The 26,468-nt window shown below is 37.1% G+C and overlaps 1 protein-coding gene across 2 annotated transcripts in view; it reads right to left on the bottom strand.

The window, feature by feature from the left end:
* Positions 1-23,861, bottom strand: part of ARHGAP28 (Rho GTPase activating protein 28) — a 173,301-nt gene extending 149,440 nt beyond the window's left edge. Inside the window, exon 1 of one of the 2 annotated variants that reach the window (XM_021672424.2) lies at positions 23,810-23,861. The gene's annotated coding sequence lies outside the window, so the exon portion shown is untranslated. Of the gene's footprint in view, positions 1-7,328; positions 7,539-23,809 lie in introns of those variants that run through there. The other variant, XM_064379416.1, reaches the window with a different exon arrangement.
* Positions 23,862-26,468: the final 2,607 nt, after the last annotated feature.

The raw sequence follows: 26,468 nt of genomic DNA, 5'->3' as shown, positions 1-26,468 counted from the left end.
GAGGTCAGTCAATCATAAAGAATGCTTAGCTTGCTGGCTTTACTTCCCAGTTCCCTCACTGACCACCGGCCCTTCCTGATTCTGATCCTTGGTCCTCATCCACATCTGTTAACAGATTATAATATGGCTGGGTGGCTGATGGTCCAAGCGTAGGGCCCAGGAGCTCAGATTCATGCTGCACGTTAAGCAATGGCAATACCTGCCTCCATCAATACTGTTTCCTTTATTTTATACTGTGGGTTGGACTCCAACATCTGTGAGATACATGAGCACATAAGCAGCTTCTCCAACTTGTATTTGGGTAATATCCAAGACCCAAGCTGAGGAACCAAAATTCCGTGTTTACTAATGCACATGCCTTTAAAAACATTTTAATATAATATACATGCAGAAAACAGAATGAACCATAAGGAGATCACCTGATGAGTTTTCACATTCAGAATACACCTATGAAACATCATTGAAATCAAGAAAAGAATAGTAACTCAGAAGCTCGCCCCATGTCCCTTGCACTTACTACCAGTCCCTGCCCTCACCCCACCCCCATCTCTAGGACATTACTAACCTTATTTCTGATACCACCAATTAGTGTTGCTTATTATGTACGCTATAGAAATGAAATCATACTATATATATGCTGTTTTGTGTATGTTTATGTGTATTTTAAAGACTGATATTTAACTTGGAAAAATAAAAAAGGTTGTTGTATACAGAGATCTAAGTTATAAGCCCACTATCTCATCTTCCCATATTTGAAGGACCCCTGATATGGATATATACAACTTCTACATTTGTATTCTGAATTACACCCAGGTAAAATCAGTAACATGAAATGAATCCAGGATAGTACAAGGCCCATTTCGGTGTTGCGTCCTCTTGGAGAGATTGAGTCACTGACCCAGACTAACTGTAACAAATCCCTTCATATGAATTAAAGATCAGAATGTAAAGTAATAGTAATGGTGACGGAGGTTTTAAAGGGAAAGCTCTATTGCAATAGCTCAATTGAGATAAGCTTTGGATAATAATAAATTTGATATCGATGCTAATTTTTACTTTATCAAAGCAATCCATTTTCTTAGTGAGAAATCTTTTACATTGCTAAGGAACTAAAAGCTTCTGTAGAAAGTGTTGTGAATGTGTTGTACAAAAACAGAACTGTCAGCAAAAAATAAACTTTTCTACTAGTTTAGAAATTCTTTTAAAATAATTTCACAGAAGTCATGCATTTAAATTTCATTATTTTACTGTATGTTCATTATACTATACTGTATAATTTCACAGTGTACTTGCTGAATTCTGAGTTTGTTTCTTACCTGGACCTAAGAATTCTTGGTATGATGGGGATTGTAGTCTTATTTTTAGGCTAAGAGGATCTTGACTTTGAAGAGTTCTCTTACAAATTACACTTATTTTGCTTTAAATCACAGCATTAAAAACTTACGGTTTCTTTTTTTACTTGGAAAATGAAAATAATCATATTTGCAAATTTACTGTCACCAAACTTTTAAAGTGACCCAATGTTTCTGAAAGAAAAAAAACTATCTGTTCACTGCAGTTCTCCAAAACATGTAGTTTGTGTGTGTGTTTGAACTTACATAGGCAGGCATAGTTAGGATATAATTCCATGAGAGAGAAGATTCCCTTCATTATTTTAGCACATTGAATTCTTTGTTTGAACTCCTACTGGAAAATGTTTTGATAACATGTTTCTCTTAAACTCCTACAATTCCTGATTACGGTTTGATGTCCCTCTCCAAGAAAATAGCCAACAATTAACATAGCCTTCTGGTTGAGCCAAACAAGATTCTGATACCAATCTAAATGAATTACCTTCTGAAAAAGGAATCAACCACCTGTGACCCCAGTTTCTAAACACAGTGGGAAGTGGCGACTTGTGGGTGAAATTTAAAGTCAGGTTGTTCTTTAGCAGGGGAACGCCACAGCTGGGTACAGGAGACTAGTTTCTCTGTTATTCTTTCATATTTTTTCAAGATAAGATAGGAATCTGAACGTGTTCCAATTTTAGCTACTATTTACTTTTTTTTTTTGCTATTGTAATTTCCATATAGATGTGTTGTAGATTTCAGTTTCTTCACTCATTTAATACTAATGTTCCATAAACATATCCAGCATATTTAAAAATTTTAAACCTATTAGGTGCAGGGCTCAAGCTCTAAATATACATTTGAAAACAAACCAATCATATTTTATGCATCATAATTCTGAATAAATTAGTAGCATTTAAAAACAAATTAGAGGATCACCAAAATTAAGGTAAGTCCCTGTAACTTTGTATACTACAGAAAAGATATAAAATAACACAAACTATATCTAAACATAGGCTTTTATTGATCATTAATAGACTGTTCTACCTGAAAAGCAGACTTTAATTTTTAAACTTTGCTTTTTGAAAAGCCTCATTTTTTCCCAAATTTTCCTACCAACTCTTCAATAAAACATTCTGAAATTTGAGTAACTGTGTCTAAAAGGATTTGAAATTAGGAACTAAATCCCCATCTGCCAGTATATCTGAATTTGCCTCCTTTCAAATTATGTGTAAGGTATCATTGGTGAAATGATGACTATAAGCAAAAACAGTAAGCATCTAAAACGAAAAGCCCACTCCATACATATATTAAATTGATTTCAACCATTTTATTCAAACTTAATTTTACTGTATCATATGTGAATTAAGTATGACTTCTAAAGCTCATTAATAAAAATTTATTTAATAGAGCAACAAGTTCCATATTGTTTCAGAACACATCTAAAGCAGTACTATGTCCTTACCTGACTCTTACAATAAATACAATAAATAAATCACTATTTCCTGATTTGCCTTTGATCTTCCCTAATTGAAGACCATAGTTCTCATTTATCCGAGATAATAAGTGAATAGATAGAGAAAAAATCATAAAAACCATAAAACCTTATTTTCAGGTCTGTCTACCTACAAATGTTTAACTAGACCAACCAGCTAGGAGTAAAACTGGACAATCTGTATTGTTCATCCTTTCCCTTCTGGCTTTCTGGTGCAATGTTAAAAGACGAGCAATCAGCTGAACGTGGTGGCTCACATCTGTAATCCCAGTACTTTGGGAGGCCGAGGTGGGCGGATCACCTGAGGTCAGGAGTTTGAGACCAGCCTGGCTAACATGGTGAAACCCCATCTCTACTAAAAATACAAAAATTAGCCAGGCGTGGTGGCATGTGCCTGTAATCCCAGCTACTCGGGAGGCTGAGAGAGGAGAATCACGAATTCAGGAGGCGGAGGTTGCAGTGAGCCAAGATTGTGCCACTGCACTCCAGCCTGGGCAACAAAGTAAGACTTTGTCTCAAAAAAAAAAAAAAAAAAAAAGCAAGCACCAGACTCCAAAGCAGAATCTATGCCCTAAGCCAAAGCAAAACTAATCTTTAGTTATGCTTTATGGCTTTTAATAAGTTCTCCAGCCCCTCATCCATTGCTTATCTGATGGTTTTAGTATAGTATGTCCACCACAGGAATTTCTCACTCTGATTATCCTAAATAATATTGCTGGCAAACCTACAACTCCAAGCAGCGACATACATCAAAAGAAGAATTCCTCAGGCATCAGTTTGTTTCCCAAACCCTTCCCCAATAAACTTAGTAAATAACTATTTAATACAGCACAAAAAAAGGACTCAGTGGTACTTGGAAAATGCCTCTCAGAGTCAAAAGTTTATACCTTGACTTAGGAATGCTGAGGTCAAGTCCCAGGGAACCCATGATAAGTCTTCCAACTTGGCAGATAATCTAAGGGCAGAGCTCATTTATCTTCTGGGACAGTGCTGTGTGAGCTTGATCCATACTCGTTGTGTGGCTTGAACAACCAATTCTGTGTTCAATGCTTTATTCTACTGGATGCTGGAAAGACCCTTGGCTTCACCAATTTTTAAAGAACTTACCAAAGTTGCTGAGAACATTGGATATTTGGTCTGTTTCTGTGTCTTTGATGTCACAGCTCTCATTAACTTTGCAATGATGGAGAGGAGGACATAGGGAGAAGATCACAAAATTTTAGAAACATATATATACTTGTCATTGCTTAATTCTTAATTCAGTAGGATAGGTAAGACAGAACATTGACCATGACTTCAAATGCTCCTTTTTCCAAATCTGTATGGATTTTATTTCCCTAAGAAAGTAACATCATAATGACCATAAAATCCTGGCGTTATATTAATCGTCAGTATGTTCCTATAATTCCTACTTCAGATATAGCCCTCCCAATATGTAAAGTTGATCAAGCTTCTGTTCTCATTTGTCTCTGCCTTTGACCCATCTTTCTAGAGACATTTTGCTTCTTTTGCTTTATTTCATTTATTTCCCTTCTTTTAAAACACTGCCCTGTCCCCCATTTTCCTACAGATCTCTATGAATGTGTAATTGGGTTTTCTCCTGTTTTCTGAACTTCACCATGTGAAAGAATGGCTTATTTCACTAACCAGTTTCCATGTTTCCAAAAAACACTGCTATTTACCATTTGTGATAACTATTAAGCAGATATTTGTTGCGAAGGGTTAGAAAGGATATTTTCTTGATCTTTTAAGTAATGCTTTTTATTGTCAAGACCCAGTGTGATGGTTAATATCAAATGTCAACTTGATTGGATTGAAGGATGCAAAGTATTTTTCCTGGTGTGCCTGTGAGGGTGTTGCCAAAGAAAATTAACATTTGAGTCAGTGGACTGGGAGAGGCAGACCCACCCTCAACGTGGGTGGGTGCCATCCAATCAACTGCCAGCTCAGCTAGAATAAAGCAGGCAGAAGAAGGTGGGAGCAGTGGACTTGCAGAGTCTTGTGGTCTTCGTCTTTCTCCCACGTGGGATGCATCCTGCCTACAAACGTTAGACTCCACGTTCTTTGGCTTTTGGACTCTTGGACTTACACCAGTGGCTCCCGGCCTTTGGCCACAGACTGAAGGCTGCACTGTGGGCTTCCCTACTTTTGAGATTTTGGGCTCAGACTAAGCCACTACTGGCTTCCTTAATCCTCATGGTACTTCACCTTGTGATTGTGTGAGTCAATTCTCCTTAATAAACTCCCTTTCACATATACATATATCCTATTAGTTCTGTCCTTCTAGAGAACCCTGACTAATACACCAAGTAAAGAACATTTTTCAATTTAAATTAATCCTTCAGTTTTGATTAAATCATCATGATCAATAATGTGTATATTAAGAAATCAACCTATACACTTATTAGGTTTGGAAGATCTCCTTCTATGTGGTATCTTATTCTTCTAACATAAGCTGAAGTAGAAAGGATATTTTCTGATACATTATTTCTGTGAGAGTTATTTTCCTTATTCAATTTGAATTTTTAACACCTTAAAGTAATGGAGACGGAGCAGGAAGAGACTGAAGAGAAATAGGAAAGGAAATGATTATTCAAAGGACTGTGGCAAAAAAAGAACACTACATCCTGAGAATATAATAAAAGAATAATTAGTTCTTCCATAGATCTACGTTGCAGTCATCTTTCTAAGGTCTTTACTTAATGTTTTTAATTCTCACAATAAATCTGTGAGATTAATACTTACTACTATCCACAGGGAGGAAACTGAGCTACTGAGGCTAAAAACCTACCCAAGTTCCCACAGTCAGTAGAAGAACCAGGATCCCAATCCAACAGTCTGGCTCTAAGGACTCCTACCCTTCCCCATAGATTTGCTTCTTCCAAAGCTAACAGAGTGGATTATTTCAATACCGATGAGACTGACAGTGAAATTAACAGTGACTTATAACCAAATTGCCCTGATTCTTATGTGATTCTATATATGAACCAAAATATTTGACACCTACATATTGATTTAACTTATATTTTTGGTGTTGATTGATATAAAAGAAATTGCTCAAGTGCTGGTCAGCAACAATACTCATTAGAAAACATGGAATACTATATTTTATGGTATTTGGACTCAGGCATAAGACAACCACATGTTCTGGTTTGCTCAGAAAATCCCAGGTTATACCTTCTGTCCAGACATAATTGTTAAGTTCACTCTCAAAACTGTCTCATTTTGAATAATAAAATATGCAGTTCTCTTACTTAATTAGGCACAACCTGTGCCACTGGCACAAGTCAAATTGCCTAAGATTTGAGATCCAATCTCTTTTTCAGGTCATTTTTCACAGCCATTCCGGAAGCCATTCGTTGGTCTATGCCAACAACAATCAATGTCTATTCAGCATTTATTCTTATATTCACATGCATTTTTCTTGGTGGTCCCATCTCCAATCTTCCTACTTCCCAGTTCCTTCCTTTTACTTTGTTTTTTCTATCTATAAAATTCCTTTTGACTACTAATTAACTCTAATACTTCTAAATGGCAAAAATCAAAATAAAACAAACACCTACCCTCCCCACCCTAAAAAGTAAATAATGAAAAACTTTCAGTGCACCCAAGCCTATATAAACTTATCTCCACAAATGTCAGTTTATAATCAGATAACGCTCATAAAAAGGGAGTGTCAACTGACCTTTTCTTTTCAAGCATTTTACAGGATTTGGTACATCACTACATGAATTTTAAATGATGTTTATTCATCCTCTTAGAATCAATATCTGCATAAAAGCTGACAAGTGCTGCATTTGCTTTTAATAATTCCGATGCTTTCATTTCGTCATCCTAAAATCAATTGCTCTTACCATTATAAGCTCGACAATGCTTTTCCCCGTTTCTCTTTTTGCTGCCTCTTCCTGCCTTTAAACTCTTCATTTCCTTCTAGTTCTTTTGCCAGATCACTGCCTCTCCTACTTCGGTGCCTTCCAGTCTATTATAACCCCCAATGGCATTTTTATCCTTAAGGATTCCATTATCACTTTTTGGAAAGGCGCCACTACTCAACTTCACTCTCTCACATTATGTTTCCCATATTGTCTTTGACTCATCACTTGCCTTAAGAGATCTAGGTTTTTTCCATATCTCTTAAAATTCTTCCAAAAATTTATTTTCTTTTATTCCTTTGAGACAGAGTCTCACTCTGTCACCCAGGCTGGAGTGCAGTGGTGCAATCTCAGCTCACGGCAGCCTCTGCCTCCTGGGTTCAAGTGATTCTAGTGGCTCAGCTTCCCAAGTAGCTGGGACTACAGATGTGCACCATAGGGCTTGGCTAATGTTTTTGTATTTTTGGTAGAGATGAGGTTTCACCATGTTGGCCAGGCTGGTCTCAAACTTCTGACCTCAGGTGATCCACCCGCCTTGCCCTCTCAAAGTGCTGGGATTACAGGTGTGAGCCACCACGCGCAGCCAATTTACTTTCTTTTAGTCCCCTTACACAACCCCCCTGACCTCCTTACCCTTGGATCAATTCACGTATTCACTCAGACATACAGTCTGCTTGGGAAACTTAGCCGGCGAACTTGGGAAACTTAGCTGGCGAATTAAGGTTCCCAGCTCCAGGGCTTCATTTCACAATATTACTTATGAAGATCTTTGGGAAACTGACCTGCAGAAAGAAGGGAGAAAAATTCCTGTCCTACCTCTGCAGAAGAACAGTTTACATATGCCCTGAAGCATTAAGTCTCATTCCTTTACCCTTATCACAGTCCACCAAATTATGGATGTTGGAGGGCACAGTTGATCACTAGTCCTGGAAAGCTGCTCTATGCCATCGGTGAATTAGTATCAGGGAGACAACTGCCAACTCTATCCCACTCAGTGATTTGAGAATTTTGACAATGCTTTCCCTTTCTTAGCCAGCAAGCACTCTTAAAATCTTAGTAATTAAATTTGTCCTGCTTATGACACCCAGTACAGAGCTGTACTTACTTCCTTCTCCTAGTGTGATTTAGCAATATTAAATGGCCCTACTTATCCAAATATAGTTTACTCTCATGATGATAATGACGTATCATTAATGGGTTTGCTATAAAAGTTGTTGGATATGTCGTACCTTTTGGAAGAAACTGCAATAAGGACTGAAGATCACACTTAATAGAAAGAAGTAAATATCATTAAAGATTTAAGGAAAGTAATTACAGCTTCAGAGTCACATGGCCAACAATATATTACATATTCTACTCTGTGATAATGTTATCAACAGTCATTCTCCCTAATTACCTGCTACCTTGTTCTTTCATGCAAATGGTTGTATTTGAGATAAGCAGACATCTAGAACAAATGAAATCATTGCAGAGATCAACTGTATATTTTAGAGCTACTGATGTAATACTGAAGAACAGATGTGCTAGTGTAGACCAGAATTTGACCAAATCCTAGTCACAAAAAGTGAGCATGGCTCTGTGTCAGCTTTACAATTAGATTCCTTTAAGAATTTCAGCAACTTCTTCCATCTCTTATGGGTAGAAACAATATTTACTAAGACAAAAATTGGTATGCTAGGGGTAAAATGTTTGAAGATGAAACGCTACTAGAGAATCCAAACACGCTCTGCCTCTGGAAGACCATCAGAACTCAAACTTTAAGAACAGCAGCAAAAATAAGATGCCGCAACAAATTCAGTCTAATTTCTCCAAATATTATCTTTTCATTTACCTTGGAAAATACCCACTTTATTAGGAATAATCTCTAAACATCAATCTCAAACCTCGCACTATGCGAGGTTGTACATATTATGTTCTTCAAAGTGTGGACTTCATTTATAGAATAAACTGAAACTTTCTTGTATGCTACAGAGTAAATTATAAGATTGCATTAACTCCGTGAATCACACACACAGGGGACAAAGAAGAAAAAATATAGTTGATCTCCAATTCGGTTTTATAAAACACATTATCTGTTCTTATTGTCACTTTGCATTTGATAAAATAGGAATATCAAAAAAAATTAAAGACTAATTTGAAGAAATTTCTTTTTAGACAAGAGCAGTGGCACTCATCTCAAACTAATTTTCCTACTTTAAGCTTTTGCAATTACAGTATTGTCCTGACAATAAGCAGACATTATTTAATAGTCTCTTTCAAGGACTCCTCCCTTAAAAAAACCAAAAAACAAAAAACAAATCTATTGGTACCATTTCAAACTGGGCCCCTAAGTATTACAAATCCCTTTATTCTCTCTCTCCTCCCAAATGACATACAGTCTAGACCCAGAATCACTCAACTAAGCAACATTTCTATAAGACACAAAAGCTAGTGATTCATTAGGAAAAGCTTGAGGGTCTATTAATACTTCATTAAAACCCCTACATAGTATTTATAGCAACAACAGAAGAAAAAAGGTATTGTCAATTAGTAGGTCAAAAACTAAAGCAAATAAAATGCTTATGAACATAGAAAGCAAAAACATAAACCCATAACTTGGTGCAATGATACTAGCTTCATTTCTTAGAAGTCTAACTTCTGCATTCCTGAACTGTGACCAGGGATGGTCAGGGAGTGCTGAGAGGAACAAAAGGCCTCACTGTCACCAGCCCATGCTCTTAAGCTGAGAGGAGGAAAAACCTGCTGTGTCACCACACAGCACTCCCAGGCTAAGAACTGACTTTGAGCTCACGAGAAGCTTCCAGAGTCCATTTCACAGCAGTCCTTAGACATGGTCTTTCTCACGCAGAGGCTGGGGTGGATTTAGCACTTGGTGGTTTTGCTGAGCCTGGAATCTTTGTTATTCTGCATGAAGTTTACACTGAAGACACAAATGGCCTCGAATGTAGACACAAAAAGATTGTGACAGACCAAGTTAGAGAAAGAGGACCAAGAAAAAGTTCATAAGAAATTTTAAAGTCAAGCACTAGACATTTATTGACTTGTGACGCCAATGATGCAATCAGAACAGGCAGGCAGGTCTGTTTTGCTTCATTGTTTTGATTGGGTCTGAGTTCCCAATAATTTATGATAGCGCTCACATTCTGTTGAAACAGCTCCAGAAACTGTGTTTATAGAACTCAATAGGGGAAAGAATTCCATTTGGTTTTGCTGGTGTCTTTTCTCTGAGAGTAGTAATGATGATCAACAAAAAAAAAACAGGGCTCAGTAGAAACCTTATTAGTCTACCAAGGGTGGATGGGCATTTGTCAATTTGTAAAGAGAGCTAAAATTAAATTCTTAATATAATCTAATGTCAATTAAGTTCATAGAATAAAGAATGACCACCTTGAAAATTAAGCTATTCAAAAGTTAAAATAAAATCAAATTCCTCTGTTCTACAAATGTGGCTTCCTTTTCTTTCTAATTAAACATTATTTTATGATGTTGAATTTCCCAGATGCCTGGAATTTTGTTTGTAAGTTTGTAAGCAAGGCTTCAAAAAAGGAAGGTACTTTGCTATTTCTTACAATAGAAAAATTGGCTTTTTGTCTTAGCAACTGCCAATTATGTTTATAACCCTAGGAAATTTCAAGGACAGAAAATCAAGCTAAAATCAGAAAAGAAAATTATTAGCAAATGGTATGGCTTACACAATTACAAAGAGACAGTACTTTTTAATTTTGTAATCTATGATGCTGCTAGGGGCCGTAACTGCTGTTGCTGGGGCTGCCAGTTCTCTCTATGGGTAGACACCCCAATAGAAACCCAGTTCGTGTGTGCCCACCAGTGGGACAATATTTTCTTCTTATTGACATAGTTGGCATGGAAAATTTTGCCTTTCTATACTCCAGCTCCAACAATCTCAATTTTCATGTATATTCCTCATGGCCATCATTTTCCAGTCTTTAAAATTATGTTTTCTGATCCATTCTGAATCATCCTAAGTCACTGAGCCCTAAATTAGATGCTGCACTTTAACAAGAGACAAATTATTAATACCTCCAAGAAGAGCGATGGCCTCACAATGAGGTCATGGAAACTCCAGTTTCACAATTGAAAAACAAAAGCATTTCCTTTCTCTTTCACCTCCTGGGATTTTTTTTTTCTTTACAAGAGATAAAATCTGACAAAGTGAAAATATAAGCAGCCGGCTATGTGGAACCTGACCTAGATGAACATTTCTGTGTGTTTCTTTGGTCTATCATTTTCTATTTCTCATTGCAAAATTTAAAAAAATTGTCTTCTCTGCCAAATTTTAACCACTCAATTATTTTTTCAATTTTCAAAAAAAAAAAAAATCACACATTGCCTCCCTTGCTCCAATCCGTAAATATTTCTAGGGCATGTTGCTAGATACTGAGATCAGAAAGATAAACCCTGACTTCTGCTCTCAGGAAGGCTGTAGTCCAGTGCAGGGGTAAGGGTCAGCTACAGAGAAGTAACATCATAATTACCTTTGGAAATAATAAATTTATGGCTGCATAAATTTATTCACTGGAATTTGTTCACTGAAAGCATAAAGGAAATAATCTATACCCGAGTTGGAAGAAAATAGGAAAAGGTATTAAGGAAGGCTTTCTAGATAATGTAAGTACTATGCTTTAAATAAGCCCCTCAAATTTTATATGTTGAAAAGTTAATCCCCAAGTTCATATGCTGAGGATATTTGGAGATAGAGACTTTGAAAGGTAACTAGGATTAGGTAAGGTAATCAGGGTGGGGCCTCCACGATGGCACTGGTGACTTTATAAGAAGAAAACAGACCTGAGCTGGCACACTCTTTCCCTCTCACCATGTGATGTCCTCTACAATGCTGTGACACAGCACAAAGGCCCTGGCCATATGCAGCACCAAGTTCTTGGATTTCCCAGCCTCTATATCCATGAGCTGAGCAAACTTATTTTCTTTATGCAGTATCCAGTCTTTGATATTCATTTATAGAAACAGAAAACTAAGACAGTAACATACGATCCAATCTCCAAGGACTATAGTACTTATCATATGAAGACTAGGGATAAGAATCTTCAGGCAAAGCAAGTAGAATGTATAAAAAGGGAACAGAGTGTGATGGCTAAGAGGCATGAGCTGTATTGTGGAATGTATATTTTACCACAATTTTTAAAAACAGCAGCAGCAGCAGCATGGGTTTTAGGCTGACATTACCATACTTGGGCCAATTAGTTACCCTGTTATCTCCATTTCTAAATCTGTAAAATCAGAAGCAAAAAAATACCCACCTCATAGGAGTAAACCTTAGGGGCTTTAATACATGTAAAGCATTTGGAATAGTGCTTGCTTTTTAGGAAGCACTCAATAGATGTTAGCAACTAATACCATGCACACAGACCCAGAGACATGTGAGACCAGGAACCCAGTAAGGCATGGGAGTTTAAGTTGCCTTCTCCAAAAGGAAAAGTCCAATGGACAGAAGGAAAGAAACCAGAAAAGAAAACTGAGTTAGAGATAATCACAAATGCCATTTTGAAGATATCCCTTTTTCCTTCCTGGAATCTTCACTGAACTTTCAATGTGCACTGAGGGTATATTTTTGAAGCTACCTACACTTTATTACTTGAGAAAAACCTGTCAATGAAGGTTAATTATGTCTTAATTTTAAATTTTAAAATAAAACACTCATTTTCATTAAAAAACTCCTTTTCAAAGGGCAGACTGATTATATTAGTACTCTAAATATGTCATCTATACCAATGCCTGAGAAAGAGTACAGTCCTGAATCTATGGATGCTCAACATTCCCCCAAAATCAGTTTTTGGTTATATATAAGCTATCTTTCACTCTGTGGACAGAGTAATGCTATACTCTGATGCCACATATTATATAGGAAGGAATGACAAGAAGACAGTATGAAAAAGCATGATGATGAGTTCTTCCATCTAAAAAAAGGGGTACAGAAATGTTAGAACATTGGAGACTTAAGTTGATTAACATCTCAGCTTCTTCATTTGAAAAATAAGGTTAGATGTTTTCTAAGGATCCTTGGGGCTCACATGTCCTATAAACTAACTGATTGCTAGACAGGCTATATGCAATCAAAGCAGACTATAAAACCCTAGGTAAAGAAAAATATCTCTCCAGTTCAGCATTTTGTCAGACAATACTACCAAGGAATATTTGTAGGAGAGAGAGTAATATCTGCCTTTTGCATTTCTAACTTTCCTTTAAATACATGCTACTACTTTGCTATCTATAACTTTAGCTGGCCTTTCTTGAATTTCTATTTTTAGTATACTATGGCCTACTAAACGGATAATATACAAACAGATCAGATCACTTGTTTGCACTGATTGACTTTTAGCTCAAACATTTTTGTCTAATGTTATGATTTTGACTTTTAGCTCAAACATTTTTGTCTAATGTTGTTATGATTATATTGTCAGGGATGTGCTAGAAGCTTTATCCCCAACCTCAGAATGAGGATAAACAAATACGCATAAACAAATTGCATGCATAAATATTTACATAAACAAATATGTTTTGCCTCCATCTTGGCTCACAAGACTAGGAACTGATGGTCTCCTGTGCAGATCACCTACCCACATGGGAATGCAGGAAAAGCACTAGAAACACAGAGCAAACTCCCAGTTAGGAAATGGGCCACAAACTCTGGGTATGAAGGTCAAAAAAAAAAAAGGATTAATTTCCCTTGTTTCTTATTAGGCAACAATTTGTATAATTTCCAGTAAACGTGGGAAATACTGAAAAGCTTCTGTTTCCTCTATACCTTGCTTAAGAAATGACTAGAATGCAGTACCTTCTTGAGCCCTGACCTTGTTAAATGTTGATTGCCAACATTTTCCAGTTCTGAGAACAAAAACACCCTATTCATATGGTATTTTCTGCTATGCCCAGAGTCCTCCCAGCCTCTGCTCCAGCAGCTTTCTCACCTCAGCCAGAAACATCCAAGTCACAGAAGTGACTTGCCCATCATGGCAATGCTGCCCATAAGTGTCCTGATTCAAGGAGACAACACAGATGGCAGCCTCCAACATAGCAGTCACTAGAGCGGGCCCTATTTCAGCCATGTGCTATTTTTATATTGATCTTGCCCTACACTTGTTCAAAGCTAATCTCCCGGTACTAGAGAAACACTCTTAATACTGTGAAAGCTCTCTCCAGGTATATAACATAGTCATGGTATCTATAAATGTAAAGATATCCTGGATGTAAAAGTTTCCCAAAATAGGTATTGATGCAGTAACTGGTTCACTGAATTGAGTATTTGCTGATTTAGGTTGAATCTTGTTAGGGAATGTGGAGATTCTATTCCAGGGGTGGTGTCATTCCAGGAAGGCAGAAAATCTCTAACTGGATCTCCTTCACCACTTTCAAAGCAAACGGGGGTGCATTCCACAGCACCAGTGGCTATGGGCTTAACTGCAGCTGACCAGGTTTGAGATGGCCTCCAAAATATGCTCTGTTATTAGTAATATTTTTGTATTCACATAATTACCAAAATGCCTAAGGCAGTCCAGTGTTTCATCAGTGTTGAGTTAAAGCCTTCCCCCTCTGCTTGCCTCATGTGCCTTTGGTGCGCAACACTGGGTACTCAGCTGGGTCATCCAGCCACAGCCAAGGTAAACACAGAAAGCATGAGTCACTGGGGGTAAGAGCTATGTATGTCTCCACCAAATGTGAAGTCTGAATACTGGCACTCTGGCTGAACCACTACAATTCCAGCATATGTTTATGATTAGCAGCTATTACTACTTCCAATGTGTAGTTTCTACCAGTCATTTAGGTAATTTTTTTGTGTGGGGAAGCATGAACTCTGCAACAGCTCTAAAAGAATTTTTGCTTGAGTCTGATTCTTTCAAAATTAATGTTTTAATATTAAATTCAATGTTTTAATTACTTCAATAGACTATATGGCATCTACAGAGTTGAAGACATCCTCCCAAAGTGAGGTACTTTTATTAACTTATTTTAATTGCTTTGGCTGAAACAAATGACGTCTCTTTGACGACTGGTCTGTTGAGCCAACCCCACTTCACAAATTAAACCCTGCCAAACATATCTACAAAAACGATCACTACTTCCCTTGCCAATCCATAAATACATCCAACCTGAATTACTGATTCCCTCTCCCTACCCTCTACCTTCATCTATACACCAATATACACACATCACACCATATCCACATGCCCAACTCAAATATCATGTCCTCCATGAAGCAAACCCTCTTTCCTCTTTAGAGGCTACAGTACTAAACAAGAAATGGTTCCCAATTCTCCTGGGCTCCAGTATAAGCTGCTCAAGCACAGGAACTCCATCTTGATTAGCTTTGCTCTTTCATGGTGCCTTCAAGAGAAGAAATGTGGTGAATGTTTGCTAAAAAAAATCCAAGAGGCCGGGTGCAGTGGCTCATGCCTGTAACCCCAGCACTCTGGGAGGCAGAGACGGTTGGATCACAAGGTCAAGAGATCGAGACCATCTTGGCTAACACAGTGAAACCCATCTCTACTAAAAATACAAAAAATTAGCCGTGCATGGTGGCACGTACTCGTAGTCCCAGCTACTTGGGAGGCTGAGGCAGGAGAATCACTTGAACCTGGGAGGTGGAGGTTGCAGTGAGCCAAGATCATGCCATTTCACTCCAGCCTGGGCAACAGAACGAGACTCTGTCTCAAAAAAAAAAAAAAAAAAAAAATCCAAAGAAAGAATAAATGGATGAATGAACTGAATATCAGAGAATCTAGAGGTCTCTATTTTCTCAGTTAAAGGTATTTACTATTCAGTCATCATACAGATAAAATTGGTTTGGACAAAGTGCTCAGTATACAGTGCTGTTTTTTGTTTGATTAATCAAGTTGCTTGCTAAATGTATAACTCTCATCCTTTCTTGGCTGACCCCTGGTTAAGTTTTCAGAACCCTACCACCCGAATTCCTACATTAGCTTCTCTCTCTCTCTCTTTTATTCCTTTAAAATACATTAGCTAAGACAATTTCTCCAAACGTTGACATGATATTATGTTTGAAGTAATGTGACTCATATATCCATCACAAACAGTTAAAGACTTAGGAGACTGAATTGTCTGGACTCTTCACTGACTCCTTATGACCTTGAAAAGTTACTACTTTGAGATTCAGTGTCCTCACTTAAAAATGTGAGATTGTAACGGGTGCAACCTCAGGTTCCTTTCAGCTTGCTGTATTCTGGAAAACTAATTCTCTGTATTATGCTAGGACAGGCTTGCTATTCAAGCCTCATGAGTAGGCAGAGCAGAAAGCTGTCTAAATCAGCAGTCGGAAACTATGGCCCACAGGCCAAATCCGGGCTACTACCTGTTTCTCTAAATAAAGTTTTATTAGAACACAATCAAATCTATTGGTTCATGTAATGTTGATGGTTGCTTTCTCAATAACAACAGTAGAGTTCCCACAGAGAAAATAAAACCAGCAAAGCCTAAAATATTGACCCTTGCAGAAAAACTATGCCAACCCCTAGTCTAAATTATGTGCATTGAGGTGCGTGACTTCCTGCCTAAAGAACATTCCATTCCCTGAATGAGACGTGAAGTCTCACTGCTAGAGGTCTGAAAAATGTATATATGCTTTGGGAAGATAAAACAACTTAAATGCTAAGAAGCCTGTTCCTTAGCACAAACAAAATGATCCCTTCATGGAGCACTACAGGGGAAACAGAAGGGCTCCAGGAAGCCAAAGTAAATTGATCAGGCACAGAAATAACTTGCTTATATCCCAATCTTGGTTGGGTCTACAATGGAGGAATGAGTCATCAGATGCAGTGTCCCAAGAACAGAATCTTGAGTTCTGTTTTCTCACAGTGTGATGATGGGTTTTACTCTATACCTGCTTCCTTGCCCAGCCCCTCTTAACCCAACAGCCAATAGCTGCCAGACAGCTTGATGACAGTCAGGTACAATAATAGAATAAAACCACCAAATGGTCTGTACATATTATTGACACTTTCAGGTACCAATGAAATAATGTGTCTGAACCTCAGAAACCATTACAATGAGCAGAGGAACCAGACACAAATCATATATTCTGTGATGCTCTGTATAGATGGCTTTCACGAACGGGCAATGCTAATCTGTGGTGATAGAAGTCAGAAACAGGTTGCCTGGCAGGAAGGAGTAACTGAAGGAAAAAAAGTGCATGAAGAAAATGTCTGGGGTGAGGGAGATTTCTATATCTTGTTTTGGATGGTAGTTACATGGGTCAAAAATCACGAAACTGAAAATCGAAAACAGTACACTTAACCGTAGAGGAAATATACCTCAATTTTTAAACTGACTGTTCTCACTAAATAAAGGATTTATTTTTATTTGTTTGTGGGTATGGCGTCAGAAATCCTGGAGGTCTTTAGATTCATGACCATTATATAATTTTCCCTCTATGGTAATGGACAAGAAGATGAAGTGAAGATAGAAAGGTGAAGAAGGGTTCCTTGGTGAAGGGAAATTCCTGTCATGCCTCTAAGCCCATTTCCTTCCCAGGCACATTCTTGCAATATGTCAACAGATATCAATTTTAGGACCTAGCACGGAAGAGGACACTCAAAAGTGGAAAATGAGGATAAAAGTTTTTTTTTTCCCTTTTAAACTGGGGGTGGGGGTGGAAGTGGAAGTGGGGGTGGGAGGAAAAAATAGATTTTTCTTCTTAAATTGTATGTATGTGTGTTTTATTGAATGATTAAAAACACAGGGAAAATATTCAACAATATGCTCCCATGTTTCTTGGAAGTCTCTATTTTAATTTAAATTCTATCAAATTTTTCTAATTTTGTACCAAAAAAGAGTATAAACTAAAATATTTTAATTAAATGAAATATAAACATAGTTAAATTAAATTAAAAAGTATAATCGAAGTATTAAATGTAGCACATAAAATATTAATAAAATATATCTTTCAAAAAAGAAGTTATTAGTGAATACTCTTAACTTTGAACAAAAAATAAATAAAATAAAGTGCCACAGCATTCTTAAACACTACCTAACATTCCTAGTAATTGAGTTGTCAATTTACAATCATCTGTAAAACAAAAATCTGTTCTGCTTATTGGATAAGCTATATTTTTCAAAGAAAATCTTAAACACAAGCATCTTACTAATATATTATCTGGGCTAAGGCGGCTTAGTTGAAATAAACCAAGCTGTACTTTGAGTAATTGAATGTACTAAAATTAGGTAACAATTCATGTGACTGTATAGACAGCAAAAGTACCTGAGAGATCAATTAAATAAAGTTCAACGAGAGGGGAGAAAGGTGTTATAAAATTAGCACAGGTCTAAAACCATGTTTTAGTTAAAAATCTAGGATTATCTAATTACCCTCACTTCCAACTTAATAATAGAGAAAAATAGACCCTCGAGGTCAACTAATGGAACCCCTTCATAATGCAAATGAAGAAACTGGGTATGGCACTGAGTACAGTCTGACCCTAATCATTTCATTCAAAGTGCACATTAAATGGTCTCTACTCTCCCTCTCTTATCTCGTATTTCATGATCTCAGCAATACCAGTATCTGTGGTTACATGCTGCAATGCCTCTTCCTTACTCTGGTTCTTTGGCCAAAAACACTCTTCCAACTCTTAAAATTCCCCTTACTAACTCATGCTCATTCTTCAGACTTCATTGAGTTATCAACTCCTCCAAGAAGTTTTCCTTAACCCCTCTCTCATCAATCCCGAGTGAGCCCTAAGTGTTAGTTACGTCTTCTCTGCTCTCCCAGAGTATCTTATGCATTTTTTTCAGTCATTCATTCATTGAACCATTCATATATTGAGTGTCAATTCTGGCCAGTAGGCTAAAATGCTAAGGATGCAGAGATAAGAGACAGTTTTCTGTCCTCAAGCAGCGGAACTTTGGTTAAAGTTGAAACTGATCATTAACACATTTCTCACTTAAGGACCAGCTATTAACCATTTTTATAGCCCCAGCATTCAATATCACATACGGCATAGAGAGATTCAATAAATAGTTGTTCAATTTCACTTTATATTGCAAAAATCAGAGCTTAAATTCTTCTTGTTTTAATGAGTGAAATGACTCAAGTAAAATTTAATCTTCTAAAACAATTATATTTACTTTCTATGAATTATCTAACCATGCTGCACTCAGTTTTATGTATGAAGCTATTATTATTTATAATTGTTGCCAGTTTGGTTTTTATTCATTATTCTTCTTTCTATAGCATATTATCAATAGTATATATCATCCTATGAATAAAGGTTAATTTAGTGTATTTTCTCTCTCAGGGAAGACTTTGTAAAGGAAGAGATGCTCAGATTTTGGAAGATTTCCCTGGTAGCTTCCAACAAAGGAGAAGTCACATTTCCACATTTCAGCCTCCACTGTTAACCATTTGTTAAGACTCTACTAAGTGCCAGGCCCTCTGATGAGGGAGAGGGGAAGCAGTTAAGGATCCAGTAATGAAGAGAATAGACAATCCTCTTGCTCTAGAAATGCTTCCATATTATTTTGAGGCTAAGACTAAAGTTTTATCCCATAAGAAAAATGTGTTATCAAAGGATTTTAAGTAATCCTTTGATAAGAAATGTGTTTTTAAGTCCTGCATTTTAGAAATGCTAGTTTTCTTCTTGACTTTTATCAGAATTTTAGTTCTTCTGGATACATTTTTTTAAAGCTCCCCTCTTCGGTCTCCCTCTTCTCTCTCTTCCTTCCTTCTTACAAGCTAAGCTTTTAGAAGGAATCATATCTACTTTCTGCCTGTATTTCCTTATCTCATAATCACACTTCAACCTGCAGCAAACTGGCTTCCACCTCTACATCTCCGTTAAATCCACAATAGCAAATATCATCACTAATATCCAGACTACTTAATCTGGTGGATGATTTTCTTTACCATATTGGTCATTTAGCTACTCTTGATGTGGCTGTCTGATCATTCTGAGCCTGATATCTCTGTTTCTGGGAATGCTCTCATCTGCTGGTCTCCATCACAGGCTCCCAAGCCAGGCCCTTCCCTAGCTGGCATTACTCAAGTTTCCATCCTTGTTCCACTGCTGTCTCTGTAGAGACTTTACTCTCTCCTGCCATATCTCATCCAAGCCCAGTTTTAACTATCCCTGAAATGCTGAAGACTCCCATGAATAAATAGCTCAGAACTTTCAGCCTTGATCTCCCTCCTAGGCTTCCAACTTGTATAGCCACCTGTCTGCTGAGTGTATACGCTTATCCCACAAGAACCTAAAGATTGAAATTTCACATGTGAAACTCACTATCTCCCCACCCACAATCTGCTCATCCACTACAATTCCCAACTTCAGTTCCTAACACTCCTCCTAGACAGAAAACCAAGTCATAGTTGGGTGCGGTGACTCACGCTTGTAATCCCTGCACTTTGGGAGGCCGAAGCAGGTAGATCACCTAAGGTCAGGAGTTCGAAACCAACCTGGCCAACATGATGCATTTTATGTAAAAGTACAAAAAACAAACAAAAAAATTAGCCAGGCATGGTGGTGGGTGCCTGTAATCCCAGTTACTCAGGAGGCTGAGGCAGAAGAATCATTTGAAACTAGGAAGTAGAGGTTGCAGTGAGCCGAGATCATGCCACTGCACTCCAGCCTGGGAAACAAGAGCAAAACACCATCTAAAAGAAAGAAAACCAAGTCATGTGTTCCTAGTTCTCAGCATGCATTTCATCACCAAAACATACCAACTTCTTTGTTTTCCCCATGGAATCCTTCAGTCTCTTTCATCCACATTCCCACAGCTCCAGCCTAGGCCTTCATCAGCTTCACTTGAGCTACCTCATTACCCTTCGAAACCCTTTCTCCAGCTCTTTGTGTCTACTTTAAAACCATCTTTTAGAGTCTAGAGGAAAAAAGCGATTGGGGGATCCCAGAAAAGAATAAAAGTAAAGAGCTACAAGATTACAATTTTGATTTTATGAATTTTGATCCAGTAGCTTTCAAACCAGATTAAAATACTAATAAGCCAAACTGGACGTGGGCAGGGTTGGGGATAGGGGAGTGAAAGACACAAAAGCAAGAATAGCCTAGAGTAAGATTTGGCTAAATGAAGAATTCCTGTTGAAGAGACACTTTAAAAGTCCACTGAATGGCCAAGCACTTCCGTGAACTCTAAAGAGAATTGGTGCTAATTTTTTCTTAACTCCCACAATAAGAACTTTTTTATCATCTGGATAAGAGGAGCATCGTGTTTGTTTAGGATTGGTATAATCGAAATCAGCTTCACTTGGGCTTCTTATAAGCAATGACTCATGTTGTTTTAGCTGGTGTGGGATCATTGCCTCATGAAGGATGACACAGCAGCTGGAAGAGGTGGGAGTCCTCTAGCCCGCAGCTTTCTGCAACTAAGCACAATTCAGATTTTATGAAAACAGTTGCCAAATCGACCTTGTAATCACAGAGCCTTATAAATGAGGAGGGAGAGGAGTCAAGTTGTGGTATGTTAAAAATCACAGGGCCAAGCATCCTCTGTTTTTCAAAGCAGAATCTGCGGAAACTTATAGTCAGCTCTTTTCCTCATTAATTGCTTACTCTATTGAGACCAGTAAATTTTTCTTTTTTAAGATTCAAATGAAAAGTCACAGCAATATGTTTTCAAAACTCTCCAAGTTACACTCACTAAGACAATGTGCATGGGTGGTTGCAATAGAGTTTGAAAGGAAGCTAAGGAAATGCCATTCTCATAATCGACACCACCTTTTCTCTAGCTCCGTACCCAGTCAGGGAGCACGTTCTCCCCTCCTCCGTGTTTTCCTTGCTGTTGGCCTGCCTGCTTCCGTGAACCCAGGAGACCACGTTGTGGGCCTGAGCGAATGCTGTGGTGATGGGAAACAGGTGATCTAACCTGGCTCAACAGGTTGGTAATTCCCTCTGAGGCTCTAGGGAAGATGCGTTTCCATACTTTGCTTTCCAGTTGTAGCACAGACATTGTTCCTGGCTGTTCTTACTCAGGACTGGCCTTCATGAAACAGTTCTCATTAGCAACATACTCTGAACTCCCCTAGCTGGTTAAAAATACTGAGAAGACACTCTTAAAGGCATGGCAGTTAGCAGAAAAGCCCAGACAACTGTTTATATATAATGAAAACGACTGTTCTATCTCTGTAGTTCTGGTGTCCTAAGAACTAAAGTTTATTAAAATGAATAACTTGAAAAATAAACACAAGGGCACAGAGCCTGAGGGCCATTCTGATTCTGACCTCTGTGGAGGATTCAGGTCCAGACTCAGATGGGCCTAGGATTCATTTTCTAAATGGAAATATCTGAGGCCCATCTGAGATTGGCATCATCCATGGCTCCAAGATCACCGATGGACAAGGGCTGCACTCAGGCTTACAGGAGACTCGGGATGGCTTAGGGGTCTGAATTTCCACAGCCTATCTTTATCTGATCCTAAATTTTTGAGCAAGACTTAGAACAGAACTGAGCTCTACAATGTCACAGTCTAGGACCTGACTTAGTCCCTTGGTTGCCTTCAACTCAAGACAAGGTGAAAACTTGACTGGAAATTGGGAGAGAATAGAGGAAGAACCTATTCATTCTCATGGAGTGTTGTTTCTCAATGTTCATTAAGAATTCTTATGATATAAATCATACTGCCAGGAATTAAGCAAAAAAATTTTTAAGCATAGAAATCTATTTTAGTAGTTAAAAAGCAATTAATAAAAGTAAAGTGAAAAATTTTAAGATCTAGTTTCTAAGAACATAAACCTAAAGATTAAAGGATTAAAACCTGCCCTCCTTCATTCCTCAAAAAGAAAGAAAGAGAGAGAGACAGAATGAAAAGACCCATAGGAAGATTTCCTGTTACTGATTGCCTAGATCTTACCTTCTTAGTCAATTTGAATCTTTTCTCTAGAACATTTTGTCTAGTTGTAAATACTGTTATATATAGTCTTAAATAAGACTAGGTGAAGGGTAAGATTATAAATGAAAAAAAAAATCCTATTATTGAACTTCCTTCAAGTGATAACAAGAGTTCTCAAATACATTATTATATTTAAATCAATTTAATATATCCATTCATATCCACTTCTATGCTTATTCCATTAAAACAGAATAGAAATGTTTGCAAAATGAAAGACTAAATCAAAACTTAATATTTATAACCTCTACTATTTGGAAGTTGCTCTTGTAGGTTGCTAAGAGGGCTACACCAGTACTGTCCCTGCTCTCAATAACCGTATTAAGGCAGAGAAACAATAAATCCATAATATATTAATAATGTTACAAGATTTAAATAGCAGGTTAAAAGCACCAGTTCTAGAAGAGACTGGGTTGGAATCTTGGTTCTCCTTGCTGTGTGATTTTGGGTTACTTCTCTATGCTTCCGTTTCTTCCTGTGTCATAGAACAGTTGTGAAGAATAGCTGGATAATACATGTCAAGCTTTTGGCATAGTGCTTGCCTCGTTTGTAAGCTCTGATTAAAGCTAGGACTTATTTTTAAAGAATCAACATCACAGAACCATAGTGGAGGATTAGTGCATGATTGATTACCAAATGAGCATTACGGTGGTAGATGGCAGCTTGTTATGGTAGATCAGAACTCTTCTGGCTACAGTTGTCAAGGAAACCTTCAGAGAAGTTTGGCCCTCACTTCTTTGACTGCATTTATTTATTTTCTCTCTTTTCTGCTTTTTGTCTCTTGCCACTTAAATATAGATTTCATCCCAACCACTTACACATAACTTTGGCTACTACATAAATTTTTGTGTTGTAGTGAGGGTGAGAGGAAAAGTGTAGAGAAAAGGAAAAAAATCAAATATCATAGTATGAGTTGTAATGCCATTTTAGGAAGTTGAAAATTTTTTCTAGCCACTGTCAGATTTCTCCACTGATCTTCAAAAGCATAAAATGGACTTTTATATAAAAATAAATACACTAATAAATGGTTTTTTAAAGGCAAATGCATAATCAGTATTTTCTAAATTGATTTTCATAAAAGAATATTCAATAGGAAATTTCAAAGGGATTCTTTTCCCTGTGCATTATAAATGTATATAAGTAAATGTTGTGGCTAACCACAAAGTTTAACAAAGATCCAAAGATTTATCTCTGGTACATAAAAGATAATCAGTACCCAAACTTACCGTTGCTAAAATAGCACGAATAAATCTCAAGTGTTTGACAGTTTTAGAAATACTACCCACTACTTTTGTCCTTGGTTTCCAGTTTCTCCTTCCTGTTCTTTGTATTGTGTGTTTGTATGCAGTCATCATCTATTCATCTGAGGGATCAGAAAAGGAATGCATAGATTTAATTAGTTTTTAAGAGTAACATGAGACAGGCAGCTGGTTCTCTGAGAGATACTTTGTATATGTTCTCCCATCCTTGGAATTACATGTACTAACTGTCAGATAGACAGTTTATCTATGTTATTCGTTTATTGAAGAGTGACATAACACATAGATACTCAAAGAATGTGTCATAAACCCAAGATATTTGAGAAGATGGATATATAGCAAAACGATCTACTTTCTTTACTTCCCACTTTAGAGACTAAAGCAACTTGAAGTTTTTGTACACTTTTTTTTTTTTTTGATGCACAGCCTACAGTAATCACAAATGATGTCTGAAACTTCACATGATAAAGAATTATACATTATGAAAAACTCACTAACTCAACCAGAGCACAGCAAGAAACAAAAAGCAAACAAGCTAAAAAAAAAAACTCTCAAAGAAACCAAAATAAATGCTATCAAATTCTTTAATGAAAGAGTATACACTTTAGTCTTTTGAACAGCCTTTCCTTTACATAGTTGTAACAAGCAGATTATCTTGATTATCTAATCAAAAGTAATTACAAAACATGTTAAAAGTAACGATATTAGAAATAAAAGTATTGCTGGAGACTTTCAGAGCTGCCTGAAGAAATAATAAGTAATAATTTCAATTTATAGTTAATAAAACAATATACCAATAAAGACTATTTATTATTAAAGCAAGAAAACTTACATATCTCAGTAAGTACCTTTTCTTTAGTAAACATATTCAATTATGCTGTCTTAATGACAACAGTCATTAAGAAAAGGTTAATTGCTAACACTATTTAAAGGTATGCCTGACTTTGTATGCCTGACTTTTTATTTTCATCCAAAGAGGCTTAAAAACAAAGCAAAGTGTATTGCTTAAATAGATGGAATTTATTTCCAAAATTTTCTCCTGAAAAACTTACCATTTACCTCTTTTGCTTTGCTATATAACATTTTACTTTTATTCTTGGCTAGAACTGATATCTAGAGACCATATGGTTGAGAAATAAGAACATGGCGATTACCTTAGAAATGAAATTGTTTAGTTTGAGGACAGAATGAGAAAAATTCTGATTACATGCAAATTAGAGTGTTTACTTTAGTTAAAATACAATTGCAGATGTTCACATAACATCTCCGGAATGCTGGTAAGAGGAAAATGTTTCCTATCAGGTACAAAGATAATTCTAAAAGAATTAAAGATAGTCTCAGTAATACTCTCTAGGCAAAGTGGGATTTAAGAACAACTACACTCTCTTAACATAGCATTTAATTTAGCAACTTTCTGATTTTTTTCTTTTTCCTTTTTTTGAGGAGTTTCCCTCTTGTTGCCAAGGCTGGAGTGTAATGGCTCGATCTCTGCTCACCGCAACCTCCTCCTCCTGGGTTCAAGTGATTCTCCTGCCTCAGCCTCCTGAGTAGCTGGGATTATAGGCGTCTGCCACAACACCCAGCTAATTTTGTATTTTTTTTTAAAGAAGAGATGGGGGTTTCACCATGTTGGTGGGGCTGGTCTCGAACTCTCGACCTCAGGTGATCCATCTGCCTCAGCCTCCCAGGATGCTGAGATTACAGGCATGAGCCACTGTGCCTGGCCAATTTTTTTTTTTCTTTAAGCCTATAATAAACATTTGCTTCCAAAAAAATCACAGAAATTTAAAAATTAGAAAATATATCTTTAGAGCTTTCATAAACTTAGACCAGGTAAAATTAAACCATTTTTTATACTTTGTGTCACAACGAAAAAAAGTAAAACCAGTAGATTAAATGACTGTTGATGCATATTTATATTTGGTTGACTTTTTAAAAGGGAATGAGGTAAAAACAAAATCACAAGAATACTAAATGTCTATTTCACACTACGTAAAATAAGTCAAATGTAGAAATGAGAGAAATAGAAAAGTCACCTTTAGAATACCACAGTAGTGAATTTTACTGGCAAGATCCACAGTTAATACCAAAAGGAAAGTTTAAGGAGAAACAGGATATTTGCATAGTCTCAAAGTATCTCTCCAAAGGTAGCTATTAATTATAAAGAGGAAAACAGTAACTTCATAGTAGAGAAATCTGGCAGACACTACCTTATCTAAGTCATCAAACCTAACACCAACATTATTAAGACGTCAACATCACATACCCATTGTATGATGCCCTCAGAGGGACCTAACGTTACTTCCACAGATTTCTCACCAAAAATGTATAACCTTAATCAGACGTGAAGGCTCACATCTGTAATCCCAGCACTTTAGGAGGTCGAGGTGGCCAGATCACTTGAGCCCAGAAGTTCGAGACCAGCTTGAGCAACATGGCAAAACTCCATCTCTACAAAAAATACAAAAATTAGCCAGGCATGGTGGCATGTGCCTGTAGCCTCAGTGACTCAGGAGGCTGAGATGGGAGGATTGCTTAGGTCCAGGAGGTCAAGGTTACAGTGAGACGTAATTAGACCACTACACTCCAGCCTGGGTGACAGTGTAAGACCTTGACTCAAACAAAC

Source organism: Aotus nancymaae, unplaced genomic scaffold (assembly GCF_030222135.1).
Source record: "Aotus nancymaae isolate 86718 unplaced genomic scaffold, 86718_ANA_hifiasm-v0.15.2.pri h1tg000020l, whole genome shotgun sequence".
NCBI classification, from domain to species: domain Eukaryota; kingdom Metazoa; phylum Chordata; class Mammalia; order Primates; family Aotidae; genus Aotus; species Aotus nancymaae.
The sequence above is the reverse complement of the archived record's forward strand: the minus strand, read 5'-3'. Positions and strand labels throughout refer to the sequence as shown.